This window comes from Zalophus californianus, chromosome 3 (assembly GCF_009762305.2).
Source record: "Zalophus californianus isolate mZalCal1 chromosome 3, mZalCal1.pri.v2, whole genome shotgun sequence".
NCBI classification, from domain to species: Eukaryota; Metazoa; Chordata; class Mammalia; order Carnivora; family Otariidae; genus Zalophus; species Zalophus californianus.
The window spans coordinates 50,946,582-50,965,638 of record NC_045597.1 but is presented as its reverse complement, the minus strand read 5'-3'; the positions used below and the strand labels follow the sequence as shown (position 1 = coordinate 50,965,638).

General features: G+C 41.9%; 2 long non-coding RNA genes across 3 annotated transcripts; one reads left to right on the top strand and one right to left on the bottom strand.

The window, feature by feature from the left end:
- The first annotated feature begins 670 nt into the window (after positions 1–670).
- LOC113920919 lies at positions 671–18,846 on the top strand. Of its 2 annotated transcripts, none has more exons than XR_003519431.1 (3): positions 671–781; positions 16,529–16,672; positions 18,586–18,846. It is a non-coding gene; the product is annotated as an uncharacterized LOC113920919 (long non-coding RNA). The 2 variants fall into 2 exon arrangements; XR_003519432.1 differs by lacking the exon at positions 671–781 and adding an exon at positions 14,581–14,694.
- On the bottom strand, positions 8,697–14,200 carry LOC113920918. Its single transcript, XR_003519430.1, has 3 exons — positions 14,119–14,200; positions 13,185–13,270; positions 8,697–8,824 (listed from the first exon to the last, which is right to left on the bottom strand). It is a non-coding gene; the product is annotated as an uncharacterized LOC113920918 (long non-coding RNA).
- Positions 18,847–19,057: the final 211 nt, after the last annotated feature.

The window sequence follows — 19,057 nt, the reverse complement described above, 5'->3', positions numbered from 1 at the left end:
AGCGTGGTTAATGAACTCCCCACCTATCTTTTAGTAGGTAATTACGAAGCCGCTGTATATTAGCTGGTACTGTGTAAAGAGGAGGGGAGGGCTGGTGATTATGGATTCCATCCTCATGTCTCTAAGACCGAATCCCAAATGGTTTAATCATCATCAGTGTCAACCTTTGCCATATCTTTATTCTACATGCCATATATTATAATGTTGCATTTATATTCCATCTTGACTTTGATATTTGTTCCTTCAGATTAGAGGTAACCTGATTAGACAGGGCGAGTGGCAGTTGAAAGAAATGTTTTTAAAATATGCATGTACCATCACCAATTTCCCACTAGCGGTTCTCCCCATATCCAATTGTCTGCATTTACCAAAGGCTTGTTTTGTTTTGTTTTGCTTTGTTTTTAGATATAATTATGACTAGGAAAGATTGGGTCTGTGGCAAAAATGACAATTACCAGCAGATTCTTTGTGTATGAGTACTGTTCTTTTAGGCAGGGGCAGGGAGACAAGGAGGAAAGGATCTCTTCGTACAAAATGTGAAGTCACTGAGTATTTCAAATGCATAAATACTCGTGTGTGTGTGTGTGTGTGTGTGTGTGTATTCATATTTAACCTAATCCTATTATAAGGATCCCTGTCCAACCTATAATTATTGCCATCCTTTATTCTAGAGTCCTTCTCTCTGGCTGCGTCATGTCAACTGCTACTTCAGTAATATTGGGCGGTCACTGATGGCAGAGATCTTTCCTGAGCCAACTGGCCACTGATTTTCATCTACTAGGTATGTTACTGCACTAGCAGATGAGAACATATCAAAAGAGGTGATTGCAAGGTATAGAAGGAAACAGAATAATTGGCTGGTCTCAAATTAGAAGAAACATTTTGGCATCAAATTTACAGAGGAGTAGGTACCTTTTATAGGCACAGGCTATAAATTTAGTATCCAGTCCCTGACTTCTTCCAATTTGATGTAATTCTAATTGTAAAAAAATGGACAGTAGTATATGAAACATTTAAGAGCCAAATTTAAGGCTATGTTTAAGATAGGATACTACTGCAGGAATTGTTATAAGATGATAGGTGGTTGCTTGCCAAACGATGCTATCCACATTAAGTGTTATGAGTTCCAGTGGGGAGGCACTTTCTATATGTTAGAGTGGTCCTGGACAATTTTAGCAAAAAAAGGCAATAACTGGTCCTTCTCGCCTCTTTTTAGATTAACTCCTATATAATGCCAAAGGACAAAAAATTAATGTATACAGACTTCAGGTTAGAAGTTATGTGTTTCTTGATAGAAGGCATGGCCTAATTCCCCACCACAGTCAAGTCACTGGACGTTATATATGTACAGATGTGCCATAAATAACAATGCCCTCTGCAAAGCTTATAAGAAATTCCTTACCCAGTCGGCCATCACCTTTACTTATTGCCCTTTTCCTCCCACACTATTTCTCTCTGGTCAAAGCACTATCTCTCCCGAACATGAGACACTAGTTTTTCGCATTTTTAGGAGAGGGTATATTAGGTATTTAGAGCTTTATTGAATATCAGATTTAATTATTAAAAGAGGCTGAGGGTGTTGGAAAAACCACTGACACTGAAATTGGACAATTGGATGTGTCGCACAGGGTTCTTCATTGCAAACAACAGAAACTGACCATGGCTAACTTAGCAGATAGGGGATTATTGTAGGGCTATTGGGTAGCTCATGCAATAAACAGTAGCTGGACTCCAGGCAGCTGGGTGGTTTCATCTCTGTGCTTAGAGGTCTCCCCACTTGACCCTCACCACCACTGTGCTGGGCACAGAGCTCCCCAATTGCTCTGGGTGCCACGTGATGCTCCCTTTGCCCTTCATTCCTCCCTCCAGTTTTAGGGACCAGAGGAGGAGCCTGTGATCGGCAAAATCTGTGTCACGGGCTTGTACCCTAATCCCAGAGAACTGGGAGAAGGAGATCAACCCCTTTCTGCTTCTTTGATATCCATGACTATAGACACTTACTGAAACAATTGTGAGAGATAGTGCTTTGACCAGAGAGAAATAGCGTGGGAGGAAAAGGGCAATAAGTAGAGGTAATGGCCAACTGGGTAAGGAATTTCTTATAAGCTTTGCAAAGGGCATTGTTATTTATGGCACATTTGTACACATATAATGTCCAGTGACTTGACTGTGGTGGGGAATTAGGCCATGCCTTCTATCAAGAAACACATAATAGTGAACCCCGCTAGTGCTGATGAACAAAAATGGCAATAGTCCATTGCATGTGGGTTCAGTTGTGTCTCTTTTTTTCCCAGTTGTGTGAGCTGTGGCAAGCCACTTAAATTTTATGAACCTCAATATCTTCTTTAAAATTGATAGTTTCTGGGACACCGCTTAGCTGGCTCAGTCAGTGGAGCATGGGACTCTTGATTTCCGGGTTGTTTAAGTTCGAGGCCCAAGTTGGGTGTAGAGATTGCTTGAAAATTAAACCTCTAAAAAATTTGATAGTTTGTGATGCTGTGAAGATTAAATAAAGTGACACGTAAAAATTGTTTGCAAACTGAAAAGTGCCACAAAATGTAGAAATAATGACTACCCCAATGAAATATTTCTGATCTCCCAGGGTACCATGAGCTTAAAAATTCACAAGGTCTGAAAATAGTAGCTCCAACTAACCATGTCAGGATTTGATTGCATGCTCTCAGGTGTCTCCAAATAGGAGATGTTAGGGCAATGTCACTAGGGATGGGCTTTAAATGATGTTGTATGCTGATTAAAAGAAAGCACCTGGGTAGCTCAGTTGGTTGAATGTCCGACTCTTGATTTCAGCTCAGGTCATGATCTCAGGGTCATGGGATCAAGCTCCTCCTTGGCCTCCACACTCAGCGGGGAGCCTGCTTCTCCCTCTCCCTCTGCTCCTCCCCTTGCTTGTGTGTGTGTGTGTGTGTGTGTGCGCATGCACGCTCTCTCTCTCTTAAATAAATAAATAAAATCTTAAAAAAAAAGGAATTTGCTTTTCTGCCTTTCCCACTTATTCAGTGGAAGGCAGCTGGAGAAGTTCTCTGTCACCATACTCTTCCCTGGAGCCGTAAGAGTTAACTATTTGAAGCAGGAACAGCATAGGAATAAAAGTAAGGCATTTGGGGATTGACCAATCCACTTTTAATACTGTTCCTGGAAAACGGAGTTTCCATAGGCGCTTCCTCAGGACCCTTCTGTTGGCATGACTCCCGTGGGATTATACACAGATGCTCTCCCTGAATGTCCTTTATTACTGTGCGCATCTTGTTCCCAACCTCATGCTTTTCACTGGGCACAGGGTATGGGAAGAAAGCAGGAAGGCACTGTGTTTATTTTCTGGATTGACATGGTGGCTCTCATTTGCAGCAGGGTTCTCTTATCCCCTAGAGGCGTCCTTCTAGGAAGGGGATGCCTTGTGTGAGGTGCAGCCAGAGCAGATGTGCCTTAGATGACAGCTTCAGAGCATGGAGTTTCCCGTGTCGAGCGACTTGGTACAAAGCGGGCTGTCACGTGACACAGTTGAGCTCATCAGCTCGCTGAGGATGAGATGAGGGGCCTTCAGTCCACCAATGCCCACTTAATTTGTTTTGCCGTGTCTCCTTCCAGGGGCTAGATAATTGAACTCTGTGTGGGAGGCCTGCACATGATGAAATGCGGCCCATTACCGTCTCCCCAAAGCGGGCGATGCTTAGTCAGTGGGTTTTGTCCCTAATAAAAAGATGAAGAGACAGTGAGTTCCCCTTTTGTGAAGACCTGAAAAGCTCTGGGAACTGGCAGGTTCTCAATTTTGATTTTTATTCTAATTATATAGTGAAAACAATTCACAGAATTTGGTGTCTAATTTGAGATATTTTAATCCCAGTCTCATCCATTAATTTGTTAAGACCATGTGGAGAGAGAAACTTGAAAGCAAGTTCTCCCTGGCAGGAAAGCCTTTTCAGGGCCTAGATGAAAAATCTATCTTAATCACATATTCACTTTTCCTGGAGCACCCTGAACAAAGAAAGCCACAGCACAGGAATGAGCCTGAGCACAGTTCCTGTTTCACGTAGTGGTAAGTCACGACGGGTGACTTTCTATGACTAATCATTTCTGCATCCCACAACAATTAATTGTGCAATGTTAGGAATCCAAACCCCTGTGGGTCTCCATTTGCCCATCAATACAAAGATAGTGTTGCACTCTTTGATCTTTAAGGCTCCTGTCAGATTTTTAGAGATTTCTGTTTTAAAATTTTATCTTATTAAAGACAATGTCAGAGAATAAAAACAATGCATTGTCATTCATTCAAGTTTGTCTAACGTTGATGTGTTAGTACTTCAAGCTTAGAGTCGTTTATTCTCAGACTTTATTATTGAAGACTTACACGGATTCATGCATATAGTGAAATATAACCGCCCCCCCCCCATTTAGGGATAAACTGGAAATAAAGTCATCTATGTTGAGTAAAAAAAAAAAAAAATCCAGACTTCCTTTTGTCTTTTATTTTTTTTTAAAGATTTTATTTATTTATTTGAGAGAGAGAGAATGAGAGATAGCATGAGAGGGAGGAGGGTCAGAGGGAGAAGCAGACTCCCTGCTGAGCGGGGAGCCCGGTGTGGGACTCCAGGATCATGACCTGAGCTGAAGGCAGTCGCTTAACCAACTGAGCCACCCAGCTGCCCTCCTTTTGTCTTTTAGATTTGTAATGCTTGTCTGTGCTCTCCCTCTCCTCCCCTAAACCAGGCAGGCATGTTCTTTGTGTCAGTAATATTAGACGCAAATGCATGTAGTGTGTGTGTGTGTGTGTGTGTGTGTGTGTGTGTGTGTGTGTGTGTGTGTGTGTGTAGGAAATGCACAGCATATATAGTGCATGAATTAAATAATGAGTGAATATTCAAACAATGTGTTTCTATCTTACAGATGGTCTTTGATAGAGTCAAATAAGAGCCAACTGAGCAAGGCAGTTCTTGTGATAATAAACCATTATCAGTTCTATTCTATATTCACTTTTTACTCATGGCTAAAATATATTTCAGTGTGACAACATATTTCTTCTCTGCCATTACCATTGGTCTTCACCCGCACCCTCAAAGGGCACTAAGTGTCTTTTAAAGTTGGAAAGACATGACGTGTGTAAGCCTGATATCTGAATTTTGTAACTTCCTGCTCCTCTCCCCACCACTGCCAAAACCTGTACAAGTCTTAGTGCTCTTACTTTTCGAAACAGCAGCTTGTGATGTGATGTGGAATCTGAGGTGTGAGAGATGGGCTGTATTAGTGGATAAGCTCATGTTTTTATATAGAAACAGGTCATGTATTGGTAGGAAATCTTACTTGCTGCAGAATCCAAGCAGAGTTGAAGGGCGACGACAAAATCAACACAGAACTCTCTGTTGTTTTCTTTCCCCTTGTCGTTTTAGGAAATTTCTCTTATCACTTTGATCACGCTACTTTGTGGAGCTGTTTGGGCAAATCCCCACCTTTAGATAGGCCCACTGACTTCCTCCTAATAGGGTCATATTTATGGGGCTGGAGGCGCTGCTGACTGGCTTCATTCCCCCAGGAAGTAACTCTTGGCTCGTTCTGGCAGGGACATTATAAGCTCACAGGCTTTATCAAATCTGTAAAACCAAGTGTGATTTACAGCTCGAGCTGGGGCAAAGAAACATACAGCAGTTGGGTTCTAAAATCAGTAGCTTCCTCCCTGAAGAGGTAGAGGGAATTTGAGTCAGAAGCCAACAAATAAGACCAATTTCAGCTTATCTTGAAAATTTCCAGACTTATTCATAAATTTGACAGGAGTGTTATCGGAGAGAAACACTTTGAAATGATAAAAAGTAAACACTCGATATAAGACCCAGAGATGGGGATCTCTTTCAGACGGCTGGGCTTGGTGCAGAGGGCCACGGTGACAATGGAATATGATGCCACATCCTCTCCCTTTTATGTTCCTTTAAACAGCCTGTGGCAGTGTGGATAGGGTGGGAACTAGTCAGTCAAAAATGTACTTTGAATGTTTAAAATTAAAAAATAGGGGAGAGTTGAATGGGAAGTAATGAGGATTTTCTTTCTCTCTCTCTCTCTTTTTTTTTTTTGACAAAGAAAAATGTTCAGGAGGACACAGTGGACAGAGTTTCCATTTTTATTATTTCTCTGAGTAGTAAATATTTACAAAATAGGAGGGATTTTTTTGCCCTTTGACATCTGCTCTATTGGCAAAATTAAGTTGAGATGGAAGATGAGCAGAACTCTCCCTGATTATCCCATTTGATAGTTTGTGACAGTATGACCAAGAAATTGTTTAAATTATCTTGGGATACAATATTAATATCTCCAGAGAAAATGATAGATTTTTCTTAATTTTAAGCATCAAGGAACTTAATTATTTCCCACTGCCCAGAAGGCCCACTATCTTTTAAAAAAATGTCTACCAAAAGTAAACCTTATTCAGTAACCATTTATCCTTTCTCATGTTTTTATTAATAAAAACTTGGTCAGAGCCAAGTTTCTGGTTGGTTATACTTCTGACCAGCTTGTAAAAGGTAACCAGCTTTGCCATGCTGAGTTAAAAACCCAACATAAAACAAAGTGCTTTGTTATGCCTGATGACCCATTCAGTCTCGCCAAGAGTAAATGTATGTGCGCACGCATGTGTGCATGCATGTGCACATGACACACACGTGTGTGCCATTTTGAAATGCCAGATGTTGTTGGAGAAGCCTGTTCATCACCTTCAAGGATACCTAAGTCACTTAAAATATATCGTGGAAGCTGTTGAACAATCTCAACTAACACAGGAATAAGTAATCTGTTTTAAAGTAGTCCTAAGCAAAACATCTAAAAAATACTAAGTGAGTAATTATGGTAGCAAGCAATTTCACAGAGTACTGTGGGAGTAATCTTTATCTTTTAAAATAGGGGATTGTTTCTGTCATAAAGGAAGCAGGGCAAAGGAAAATTTAGCCTTCCACCAGGAACGTGTAGACCATTCAGACAAAAAGAAGAAAATTAAGAATTCTGCTCTATGTGGAAAAACAAAGGAACCTTGACCTGAGAATCTTGGATACCCACTTTTAGTCCTGAAATATTCAATGAAACACTGGGAAAAGGAGAGGTGAACTCTGTGCTTGACCATTTCCCTGAAGCATGGGCATCCTCAGTGCCCAGCATAACAGACTTCCCCTCTGCCAAGGTTAAGTGGGTGTGTGTCAGGAGGGGTGGCCTAGGAGAAGCACCAGATTTTTGTTGCCGCACTTGGCCTGGCAGCCAACACATCTCCAAAAACTGACATTCATCCCATGGCACACCTTTGAGGGTGAGATGACAAAGCTTTTTTCTTTCTGACATTTTAATTTTCACTTCTCCCAAGGAATCCTGCCATATTTCGAAGTGGGTACAACATATAGTACTTAATTTATGCATTTAAGTAAGCATATCTGACAAAACCATAAAAGCTGCATAAGGTTTATGTGAGTAAATTGCCACTTCTTGAACTTTGAAATTTGCATGCAGAGTAAGTTGGGAGTTTGCTAATTAACTTTATGCACATGCCCAGAAATAAACTCACAAATATTGTTTCTTGTCACTGAGAATGTGTTTCAAGTATGCCAAACAAAGTGCACCTTCCAATGATATATCTAGGTCAAAAAATACTGTGTATCATAATATTTTTAGCTTTGTGGTCTCACCGTTTTTCACTACTTGGCACAGTTGTTTTGAGAATATTTTCTATCAGTGGTTGTCATCTATGTAGAATAACAAAGTAGAATACTTGTTTTAATCCATACAGTCCCTTTTGGAGGAAAACTTGCAACTAGTATACGTACTGGAGACAAACCATTAGATGTTTTGCCTATTGGAAATAAATGAAATCCCAGAACTTTAGAATAAGGAGTATAAAATTTAGGCATTAGCTAAATTTCTGAAAGAAAAAAATCACAAATGTGGGTACTCAAGGAAGAAATTTATTGTTTTTCGCATAACAGTCCAAAGGCGAGCAGTTTAGGCTTATGGGGCAGGCTTTGCTCATGACAGTCATGCTAGGACCCAGGTTCCTTCCATCTTGTGGCTCCACCATCATTTAGGGTGGTGTCCATGTCTGACTCACTGCCACGTCCACATGCCAGCCAGTGGAAAGGGAAAATAGAGGGAGGCATAGACTGACAGCTTTATTCCTAAGATGATAATGTGGAAGTTGGCCACAGCACTTGTGCTCACATCTGACATGGGGCCATGGGGGGACCACAGGTAGTGAAGGCTATCAGAAATCCTGAGATATGATTCTACCTGTCACTCTGGCTGGCAAATTCACAGAAACGGGTGAATCATGGTGGATATGATGGGGAAACTCCTTGAGGTTTCATACACCTTCATTTCTATTGATTTAATAAAGAATTGATAAAATAAAAAAAGTTAACCATTTAAGAAACTTAAAATAGCTTTCTCTTGATCTAAAAATCATGTAAATTAATGGCATTCATGTAGCTTAGATATAGCTGTAGTTTCTCTTTAGTGTGTTTTTATTTTGAAGATAATTGGGAGAGGTTCCCCCCCCCCAAATTTTCCTCATAACTGATGAATCTGACTTCTCCTAATGACCCTAAGAAAGGATACATTGACTTGTTGAACAAATGTTATTGTACATTTATTGTACACCTCCTGTGAACCTGTCATTGGGATAAGCACAAGATACAAAGGAATAATCACAAAGGTCTCAAAGGTCAAGGTGGGCAAGATTCCTGGGTCCAGTTGTTCTGAGATTATAAAACTTGGGTATGAAGTGCTCTCCACTCTGATCTTTGCAACACCACTGGATATGGTATTTCTAAATCTTCACTCTTACCTGAAAGAGAGATGAAACAATAATTTGGGGGCCTTCTGATTCCCTAATTAGTTGAATGTTTCATGATCACCCATTATCTATCAGGCATGGTGCTAGGGTCTGGGAGAACAGTGGTGAAGATAGTACATGCCCCCATGAAGCTCATACTCCCTATCACTGATTCCCAACCACTGACCTCAGAGCTACCATGCATATATGCCTGCTAAATTTCTCATTCAGCAATAGTAGCAGACCCTACAGCTCCAAACACAGTGATCTTCCAAATGTTTAGTCATTCAAATGGGGGCCCCATATCTCATACTCAACCATTGGTCTAAAAACATGTTGATTCAGGCAAAAAAAGAAGCAGAGTTTCTGAACTCTAGGAAATATCCTGGGGTCCAGTCAGCGATTTTAATTCCATGTCAAGGGAATCCTAGAATCTCTTCTCTCAGAAGCTTCCCACGTGATTTTCACAATTAGTCGGTTTGGAGAATTACAATTATGTATGTAATAGGATTCGCTTCAACACTTTTTCAGCCTTTGTCTTTCTGGTGCATGATAGCCGGTGGGTCTCCTGGGTTTTATTGATGAGAACTTGAAACCCGCCTGGTGGTTTGTGGCTATGATGACCCATTACCGGCCCTCCCCTCAGTGTTGAGCCACAAATTTTGCCTTTGCCCTCTGCCACCACCTGTAGGTTTAGCTTCCCAATGAATTCCAATATTTAGAGCATTTTTTTTCTTTACACTAAATACATAGAATCCCTGGTTCTCCGCCATCAGCCTATCCCTTGGTTTTGGATTAATTGTAAAAGCACTTTTAAGTTTCTACTTTAAGCAAAGCACAGTACATTACAAATGCATTTATGTATTCTCTTAAAAAAGTGACTCCAATTAATCTCCTCACCATGATTCAACATATATCTAAAAGAAAAACCATCATGCATCCATCAATCATCTGAAGCCTTCTCCCAGCTGGAGAGCTGATCAATTTAAGGACATTCACTTATTTTTCTGTGCACGGAGAATATGAACTTTTCATTGCATTTTAATTCATGTTTCTCCCCTTTTTTTGTCACATTACCTGTCAGATATGAACTTTGTATCCAAAGGTTCTTTTCCCTTATAAAGCAATGTGAGTATTTGGTTAGCGATTTTTTTTTCCTTCTAACATTATTTCCCCCAAAGATACCGTCTAAAATGTCATTTTGACTTCCTTTGTTTGTTTTATAACAGATACAGTGTCAAATTGAGAGAAAATAAGTCGTATTCCCGAAGCTCCTTTTAGAGATCATCGAAAATATATAGAATCTGTTTGCTTGATTTTAAACCACCAAATTTGAACATCATTCTCAAGTTAAAGCTGTCCCTGAGGACGGATGACATTTGATCTGAGTAACAGCTATGGTACTCGGGTGAGGCTGTTCTTTCTATATGGTTTCAAAGCTAGAAGCTCAGAAAATCCATTAAAGCCAGAGTCAGAGCAGAAATAAAGGTGATGACATAGCCATTTGAGGTGAGAAAGGTGAGCTTCTTCAGAGGGTTTCAAGAAAGTGCATAATGAAAACAATTTTGGAGCCATGCCTCTGTGGTGTTCCCAGCTGCCTAACTCAGATCTCCCAAGGATGAGATGCAATGCGACCTGATTAAACCCTCATGATGTTCTCACCGGCTCGCCTCAGATAAACACCCCTCTTTTAATGGTGCCCTCATTTCACAGGGCCGATGGAAGTCTGCTAATACAAGGGCTGCTTCACGATGCCATTCTGAGAAGGGTGCTGAGCACCAGCGTGCACGATGCCTGCCCTCCAGAGCACATCACAGAATGAGGGAAAATCATCTGCACCGTTGCCATGGAATGGGGAGAGAGTCAATGTACTGGTAGTATTGCTGCAAAAGTTACCCATGAGCTTTCACTAGAAATCATTAAGAAATGTCTCCCCCTGCTTTTTTTTTTTTTTTTTTTGCCCCTGGCTCCCAGCCTCCTCGACCGCTTTTAGCTGAGGACGGATCTCCATCCGTCCTCAACAACCTACCTGCTCCAGCAGCCTAGGCATTTAGACTCTTCTCCACTAAGCACAGGGCTATCTTGTATTTCTTATTCCAGACAACTGGTATTAGCCATCTTTGGGCTTACTGTTGGTAGTCTTGTCACTCAGATTCGGCAACAGTCATGAAGGCTCCTTTGATTATATTTCAGTTCCTTAACAACTATGCTATTACCTCATCTGACTGCTAAAAACCCATAGAGGTTCTTGTCTTGTTAAATGTAATTCTGTTGCAATTACTGTCAAATATTGAATTAAAAGTGGTTAGCTCATTAACAGCTCCCCCCCAACAATCGATTAAAAAAGTTTTATTTTTTTCAATATGAAGATGGTTGGCATTTACTTATGAAGTCCCTTCTCCTCTTTGGAATCTAATTATAGTGGCTAGGAATGCTCATTTTTCACTTGGTCTCTGAATTCCTGGGGCGTGGGAGGGGGTATGCCGTAGGAATAGAAGGATGTGGCCGGAAACCACCTCTGAGGAGAGACCCGGTCTGGCAGTGAGCCAGCTAAAGGTGTGGGGTGCAGGATCAAAGGCAGGGCTGTCTCCAGCCTCCGAGGGGTTCATCAGGATGTAAGAGGGCGGGCTTCCTGATGTGGTGGGCAGAGCTGAGGTCTGGGGAACACAGGAACAGGTGATACTTGAAAATACAAGGCAGGGGGACAGTGGCGCTGGGCAGTGGATAAGCAGAGAGCAGGGCTGTAGCCACTGGGCTGACTTCAGGTGGAAAATGGCCAGATTACAGCAGGCCCCCGCCTTGGAAGGAGAAGGCACGGTCAACTAGGCAGGCGACTTGGAAAGTAATCATAAATAGCAGTAAAAACACACTCTATTTCCCCTAATCCATTTTCACCATAGCATCTGGAGTGAATCTTTTAAAAATACAAAGCACATCACACCTCTGTGCCACCTAAACTTTTCAGCGGCTTCCTAAAGCAGTGTTCTTTTTTTTTTTTAATTTTTATTGTTATGTTAATCACCATACATTACATCATTAGTTCTTGATGTAGCGTTCCACGATTCATTGTTTGTGCATAACACCCAGTGCTCCACGCAGAACGTGCCCTCTTTAATACCCATCACCAGGCTAACCCATCCCCCCACCCCCCTCCCCTCTAGAACCCTCAGTTTGTTTTTCAGAGTCCATCATCTCTCATGGTTCGTCTCCCCCTCCGACTTACTCCCCTTCATTCTTCCCCTCCTGCTATCTTCTTCTTTTTCTTTTTTCTTAACATATGTTGCATTATTTTAAAGCAGTGTTCTTAATCTCAGAACGTGCAAAGGCATTGTTCCTGGATCTTGTTAAAATGTGGATTCTGGTTGGGTGGTCTGGGGTGGCGCCTGAGTTTCTGCATTTCCGATGAGCGCCAGGTGATGCCAGGACTACACTGGGAGGAACAAGAACTTGCAGCACAATCAAAATTGTCCCACCTCCCTTCATCCTGTTCTCTCCCTTGGATGTCCATGTTCCAGCCACTCTCTTTGCCGCCTCATATGTCTTGTGGTTTCTCTTCCCTGTGCTTGGACTGCCACACGTCCGGCTCTTCTGGCTTCTCCTTGTCTGGCTGCAGCTTAAATATTCCCTCCTCACAGTGGCTCCCCCTGACCACCCTCCTTCCTGCTTATTCTCCAACAGAGTCACTGTTTCTTCCGTCATTGCTAGCCCTTACTCAATCTATAACCATTTATTTATTTGCTCCATTACTGTATGTGTCCCCAGGTGGGGGTAAACTCCCGGGGAGACATGACCCATTATTGATATGTTTTCCACTGTATCATTTATTAAGTTCAACCAATGTGCTAGACACTACGCTACCTGATTTACATTTATCTCGTTTATTGCCAGCATCAGTTCTGTAAGTTAGGTCTTTTTAGTCGCTAGTTTTCAGACAAAATAATTGACACCCCTTAAAAGTAGCAAACAGAGACTTCAAGCATTTGAGCCTCATGGAGATCTGGAGCAAGGGTTGTAGCTTGTGCTGCTTCTGACTCTCTTCCTGACTTTCACCTCCGGGTGGAGGTACATAGATTGTATGACCTCTCTGATCTCCACGTGGTCCCCGTGGGTGCACTGCTTAGGAGGGGACAGCAATTCCATTCTTGATCCTTCCTTGCATAGCCGAGCTAGTCCAATCCCAAAGACATCTGCTAAATACTGCAGCAGAGCAAAAAGAAATTCAAGAAGGCAAGTAACTAGACTTTATCAACATTACCTACTACGGCCGACTGCTATGTATTGTGCTCCCGCCCCAGGCCACCTGCTTGAAAAATAAGATCAGTCAAAATGACTCGGGAGAGATTTCTCTTCCCAGGGTAAAGATGTAGCTTACCTTGGATGGGCATGTGTTCCTCTGAACCACCTCTACCATCAGTAACCAGGGGCAGGAATGCTCTGGCAGTTCCTGTTTTCTCCTTTCTGTAAATAGAAATTCCAGTAGGAGAGCATCTTGACAGTATTTGGCACCTGGGGTCCACATTTAGCTTTTCTGTGCAAGGCGGAGCATTTGTAGCCATTGCTTTACTGGGGAGGACATTTCAGGGTTGAGAATTTGAGTATTCTGTCTTTGTTGCCCTGGATGACCCTGAAAGGGGGCGGATGAGGTCTCTTACATAATTTTGTGTACGAGTAAACATTTCGTTTCTTATGGTGAAGGGAAGAAAAGAGGAGTGGGAGGTTTGGGGCTCTGGTTCTAAAGCCCCTTCAAAGACGGCCTTAGCTGCTGACCCTCCTCGAAGGCAGGAGTGCACAGGGGCCTTCTGTGTGCTTGTTATTTTTGATGGATTGCAGTCTAGCTGCAGGGCAGGAAGCTCAAACCCCCGTGGTCGCATCACTGTAGCTGGCAAAGAAGTGGAGGCTTGAAATGGCTTGTTGTAGCCAGACCAATGAGAATTTCGGGTACTGTCTTCAGGATCCCCTACTCTTCCTTCTTCACGCACACCCCAGATGTAAAGAATCACGCCAAATTGCACTCCTCTCCCACACCCTTCCCCACATACCCTCATGCTGAAGATGAAAATTGGTCTCTAATTGTTGGATACAAGCTTGACTAGCTTTGAATTAACAGCTAAAGCTGTATTCATTAATCTGAGCAGGGAAGAGCAGGCAGACTGTCACAACACGGCTCAGTTCAGTAGTCATGCAGAGCAGGTGAGGGAATGGGAGGCTCTCTGGAAGTGCGGCAGTGATCCCCATCAGCTCCATCAAGCAGTGATGAAGAGGGGAAGGCGGCCAGCCACGGGACCGCCAGGAGATGGATGGCATACCTCAAAGTCCACTGTCCCAGGGGCATCCCAGCAATGATCGATGGTTATCCACAGCGATTAAACTTCAGAGCTTTTAAATGGCACTCTAGAATGGAATGCCATCTCATAAAGGTGTTGTTTAACATTTATCAAACATGGGGACCGGGTAGGGGTGGGGGGCCGTGGAGTAATTCTTTGGGGAAATGTTAGAGCTTTTGAAGTGAGACAACCATGAGAATGAAATTTGATACTGTTCTAATGTGTTGTCTTCAATATTGAAATAGACTGGAACAGAACCTCTTTTGGACACTCTGAGATGGTTTATAATGTTGGGATTTAGTGGGGGTGTGGTGGGAAGAATGTACGAGAAACGGTCAGGAGAAAGAGTTGTCAACCACTGCTTTTTCACTTGTGACGATGTGTCTTGGATAAATGACAACTCATCTGCATAAATGGGGGAGGTTCTTCACCCCCAATGTGTCAGAATCAACTAGGGAGCTTTTAAAACATATCAGTGATTGGGACTTACCTGATCCATTAGTTTAGGGTAGGATGGATTACATATGTATTTGTAAAATCTCCCCAGCTGATTAATAGGTACGGTCAAGCTTGAAAACCACTGTATTAGATAACCTGAAGTTTTTTCAGCCCTACATTTCCATGATTTTTCTGTCTTATGGGGATATTCTCAAAGTAGATGGCACTTGCTAATTAAAAAAAACAACAACTTTCCATTGGAACAACATACAGTGTTAAAGGACAATGAGATGGTGGTTAATGTTTTTTTCTGTCACCAATTTGTATTTATTCATTCATTTAATCATAGATTGAATAACTCTTGGCAATTATCAAATTCAAGGTTGGAAATATGAGGGTGTTTGCACATCGAGCAGTGGGCAGAATGAGGAGGTGCAGAGGTGTGTTGTATGGATACCAGCCTCTATCAAAGGCAGTTGGAGCAGAATTCTCGGAATATCAGAAAATTACCAAAAAAGTTATTGACACTCCATCCTCCATTTTGGCCTTCTTGTCTGTTTATTTCTCTCTTCTGTTTCTAGCTCGATGGTGGCATGATATGACTGAGATATTGCCAGATGCTTTTAAATGTCTTTCATGTTTCCTTCCTCCCTCTTCCGTTCCAGCATTCAAGCAGTTAGCTGGCTTTGTAATTCTCACCTCAGGGGAAGGATAGAGGGGGGAGAAAAGTCATACGCAGGGATGTACGTTCCCCAAAAGGGCCCTTTTAGAAGATTGTTCTAATAGAGGCTATGCCCTCCAGAGTATGGATTCCTCTAGGTGGAATGATGAAGAAGGAAGGGGAAGGGAGAACAGAGACCTCAGTGTGCCCAGGAGATGGGGAGGGACCTGGCTTTGTTTGTAGGGAGCACTGTGGAGGCAGAACCACGTAAGTAGAGGGTGTGAGACCTAAGGGTAAATCAATTATGTCCACTTTGTCAATGGAGAGCCCCAAAAGGGAAAAAAGCCCAGTGAGGGGAAGGCTGTGGGGTCCATCTGGGAGCACATGCCCCAGACAGCATATCAGATATTCCCCTGTCCACAGGCAACAGAAAGAAATCAGTAAAGCTGAAGGGGCCACTGGGGCAGGGTCATCTCTGTGGTGTAGCTGACAGCAGAGCACCAGGATGGACGGTGGATAGCTGTTGGTGCTTGCAAAGATGAGTGACATGAAGCCAGATAGGCTACCCCTTTGCCTTGAAACCGTGTAAGCTCCAAAGAGCAAACGAAACTGGAATGATGTGGTAGGATAGGGTACTTGAGTATAAATTAAATTGCCTTTAAAAATCTTCAGAGATGTAAACCTTTTGTTATCAAAAGATGTCCTTTTGGTAGAAGTAAGGGATAAAAATGAATCATGTAGTAGAGTTTGACAAAGACATATAGCCATGTGTGATTGGCACGACTGTCAAGATTCTGTGGAATATTAAAATGGATTCCCATCTAGAATAAGGCCCAGCTCTGCTCAGAGAATTCTGTTGCTTTAAATGAAAGGCAAACAGGTAGAGAAGCAGATCTGTAAGAGATAATTCCATTTGCAAAAGAAGAAGTCTAATCTATTTTCATGCCAAAGTGTAAAGGACTCTTCACTTTATTCATCACTTCATTAATCTCATTTCAAAAGGGAAGGCCAGGGCTGAAAACAGAGGTTATTCACATTTCAAACAAACTCCTTAGGCATAATGAGTGAGCAAAGCGTTCAACTGTTAGACTTTGTTGCGTTCCTACCAGCTGGAGACAAGTACTACAAAGGTCATGCTATTTAATCTTACATACAGAGATGTATATAGTTGGGGTTGGAGAAGAAATTATTTTGGAAAAATGGCAAATTAGAGATCTGTGACGCACTGAGGAGCAGGACAGAGTTTGGAAGAACATGAATAGTTCAGTGGTATCTTTTCCCATCTTGTTTTAGTCTACAAAATGACCGAATGAAAAATACCGTGGTAAGCCGTGAGAAATAGCGAAAGTCATATATCCCAAACACCATTCTGTAGCGAAACGGAGGGGTTTGGAACGATTGGAAATACTTCCACCCCAGGAATTTCCAGGACATCTGGTAAGTCAACATTATCACAAACATTATGGCCAACAATGTGAGTTCTTGCAACAATGTATTCATTTTCCAAATGTTCCAGCTGAGAAAGCCACACAGAACATTCCCACCATCTAGCAGATGGCTAATGGGGAAGCCAATATTTTCTGTGGAAAGCAAAGTTTCTTCTTCTAACATTAGACAATTTCAGCAGAGAGAACAAATAAGCATTTGTTTTTGTATTCTATTCTCTCGCACTCATAAAGAGAATGCGTTATAGACTATTAATTTTAAAAGTACATAAGAAAATGAGTTTTTCCTTGAGATTACAGAACTAAGACACTTTTCAATCCAGAAATGTCTGGTGGTGGGGACAAGGGCTACTGCTCCCGCATCTAGCCAGAGAGGCAGGGGTTAAGGAAAACCCTAAACATTATTTATTATTATTGCTGATTGGTGGGCAAAAAAACGAAACAAAAAACCTTAAACTATGTGGGTGGAAATGAATTTGCTCCTACCTATCTCAGATTTACAAGCGACTTGTAGGATGTGGAGATTATGAATGAGATTTTACTTTCATAGAAAATGAAGTGAAATGAGCAAGGCATGGTTGCCAAGTTTGTTTTAGGAAAGAATGGGAGCAGGTGGTAAACGAAAGATAAAATGTGTTATTTGAATAACACTGAATTACTATGTCTAGTTTCACAGACCTTATTTACTGTGCCAGGAAAGTGGGTCGATTTGCCTTTAAATGTTTTACCTTCACTTATTATTATCAAGCATTCAAGTAAATGTATAAGTAACACATATAACAGGCACTGTAAAGAGTGGGAGCTTGTTATAAATAGTTTCACTTGTTTTTGTTTTGTTTTCTGAGCTGTTTGGAGCACTGAAATGAATTTCTACTTTTCCAATTTTGAGTGTTTTTATGTCCCTCCTGTGTGACTAGAACCCTTCTATTTTTAAATTAATTTTGATCCTGCCATGCAAAAATACTGGCATATCAAATTACACCTATTTTTATAATAGGCTCATTAACTCTTTCAATAAAGATTAAAGTTACTATATGCCTACCCTGCAGGAGGAAATATGCTGTGCTCTGCTGGAGCTACAAGAAACTTACATAGAATCTAATGGTGCAAAGACAGGCTAACTTACAGCACTTCATCAATCATATCTGCCTCCTTCCTCTAAAGACATGGGTGTCTTAGCTGAAACACTCCTTTGATGGTTGCTAAGAGTCTGGCTTTTTAAAGCTCAGACAAACTGGAATCTAAGATGTTGTCCAGGGTTGACAAAAAGATGAAGATTGCTCTTCCCGGAGTAGTTTGGTTCAAGAAGCAAGAGAGCCAAAACCTTGTAACCAGCTCCTTACTCAGTGTGGTAGGTGAATAACGTCTCCCCTGCCCCCGACCTTTGTCAAAGGTGCTCATGCTCCAATCCCCATAACCTGAGTGTGGCATGGCAAAAGGACTTTGCTGATGTGACCAAGTTAAGGATCTTGAGATGCCAAGATGATTCTAGGTCATCTGGGTGAGATTAATGCAATCACAAGGACCGTTAGCAAAGCAAAGCGTAAGGGTCAGAATCAGCAAAGCTGTGACAATGGAAGCAGAGATTGGAGTGATGTGCTCTGTAGATGAAAGAAGGGGCTGCAGACCAAGGTAGGTAGGTGGGCAGCCTCCAGAAGCTAGAAAAAGCAAGGACACAGATTATTGCTGGGAATTTCCAGGAAGGAACACAGCAGCCCTGTTTGATATTAACCTTGATTTAGCCCAGGGTGACCCGTGTTCTCTTTCTCACAACAGAACTGTGCAATAATAAGTTTGCATTGTTATAACTGACTAAATTTGTGATCATTTGTTACAGCAGCAATAGGAAACTGAAACGGCCAGAAATTCATAAATAATTGCTGTAATTTTTTTTTTTTTTGGAAGGAAGATGTAAGCCTAATATAAAGAATCTATGACATAGCAAGGATTGGTCATCTTCCTTCACTCTGGCAGAGTCCTACCTGCACAGACCGGCATCAGCTTTTACACACGAGGAAGCAACGGGCAAGGGGAAAAACGTGTAAAGATGCTTCTCCTCACGCTCTCGGCTGCCACCTTACCTTTCGCTCTGATTGAATCCCTTCTAAATAAATTGGTAACCTACAGGAAATAGGCACGTGTGATCTCCTCTTGACAAGTTGTGGACACCCCTGAAATGATGCAAAAATAATCCTGGCAAAGACTCAGTTGAACAGTAACGGGTCCTCACTTCTGATTTTAACATGACCTGTTTCTGTGTCAAAAATACTATCCTGGAGGAGTGGAGGTGATGATGACTTGGGCCAGATCATCCTGAAGTTCTTTGATTTCTTTGAGGTCGATGATGTTTCTTTCTTTACAGAAATTTAAGAAGTTG